Source organism: Galeopterus variegatus, unplaced genomic scaffold (genome assembly GCF_000696425.1).
Source record: "Galeopterus variegatus unplaced genomic scaffold, G_variegatus-3.0.2 Scaffold9018, whole genome shotgun sequence".
NCBI classification, from domain to species: domain Eukaryota; kingdom Metazoa; phylum Chordata; class Mammalia; order Dermoptera; family Cynocephalidae; genus Galeopterus; species Galeopterus variegatus.
Window position 1 is genome coordinate 53,883 of NW_007735129.1, and position 1,856 is coordinate 55,738.

The window sequence follows — 1,856 nt, forward strand, 5'->3', positions numbered from 1 at the left end:
AAGTGCCTACAGTCCTGTTTTTGCACTTGAATTTTCTTTATTGTGGTAAAATGTATATAACATCAGATTTGCCATTTTAACCGTACAATTCCATGGAATTAATTACATTCACAATGCAGTGTGACCATCACCTCTACCTATTACAAAATTTTTTTCATCATCTTAAACATAAACTCTGTACCCATTAAGCAATAACTTCCCATTGTCCCTTCCCTATCAGTTTCCAGTAACCTCTATCTACTTCTATCTCAGAAGATTTTTTTCCTATAAATTCATTTTTTTCTTAATTACATGTGCATACACTTCTGCCATGGTACAAAGAGCAAAGTGAGAGGAGACTTCCTCTAATCTCTCCAGCTCAGATAATGTGGCATGACTTAGGCGTGTTACTGAGAATGTGCATTGGTAATTGTTGGCTGGAGGCAAAGAGTATGCTACTGCAACTCCCCAGAGGAGAAAACTGCATGTATAAGTGTTAGAATCAAGATAGACTAATTTATAAAACTGTGTAACAGCAGCATATACAGCAGAACACAAGCCATAGTTCCATTTGAACAATGAACAATGAATTTTTGCATTACTACAGCAATTATAAAGGAACCATAAACTTTAGCACTATACAATATACATTGACATTTTAATTGTTTAATCCCAAGTCAGTCAGAGCCCTGATTACCTAGCTGCACAATTGTTCATATAGATGCTTGAATTACGTTGGTACAAAATGTTTCTTCTTAGGGCCTGCCCGTGGCTCACTTGGGAGAATGTGGTGCTGACAACACCAAGTCAGGGGTTAAGATCCCCTTACCGGTCATCTTTATTAAAAAAAAAAAAAAAGACAAAGTGTCTCTTCTTGTTGAATGCTTGCATGTATCTGGGAGAAATCACTCTTTCTTTCTGATGACTGCTATTTGTGCAGCAAAAGGGTTTTTACTCTTATATATCTTTTGGTGCCTATGATCTTCTGTAATAGACACTTGTCACTTTCTTTTTTTAGCTGCCCAGCACCTTTCAACACCCTCCCTATGCTTACAGAATTTACATGTGTGGCAGACATGACCAAATTTGCTCTCAAGTGCATTCTCCCCTTCCATGGTATATAATTGTCACTGGGAAGTGGTTGCCAACGTCCCATTCCACTTGCATCTTTCTGGTTGTGGGATTTGTTTTTGCCTATGGAATGTGAGGTGAAGTGATGGGTGTCACTTCTAGGATTAGACTTTTATGAATGAGATGTGATTTCCTTGTGTTTTCATACATTTGTACCAAAAGTCTGGAGCTCGGTCCTTTTTGAGAGAAATATAAAACAAATGTATGAAGTTGTTAAATGATTGGGTTAAGGTCTCCTTACAGTGGGAAATGTGGATCCAGGGAGAAAGGCATATTGATGTATGTGAGGGTGGCCTCTGCAAGTACGACTCTGGCAATGCCTTTCTACTGTGAACCCAGTTTCTGTGCTATGCACATGATAATTCTGCTTGTTAGGATAGATCAGCAGAGGCTCTTGTATTTGGTAGTTAAATGGCATGGTGCATCTTACTGGAACATAATACTTTACAATAATCTAACACTACACCAGGTAGCACATGAAGGTCCTGCTGGTGAGCACCCTCTAGAGGAATCACAGGATATTTTACAGGCCTGCTTATCACCGTTTCTTGCAGGAGGAGTCCCAGTCTTTTATTTACTATAGATATCATTATCTTAAGCATTATGGACTGTGTGTCTGGCCTTCACTTTCCTAGTTGTATACTTGTAGATTAGTTTAGTTTATTTTTATTTTTTATTTTTTCCCCCCTTTTTGTCTTTTTTACTGACTGGTAACAGGATTGCAACCCTCAGTGTTGCGCCCGCAC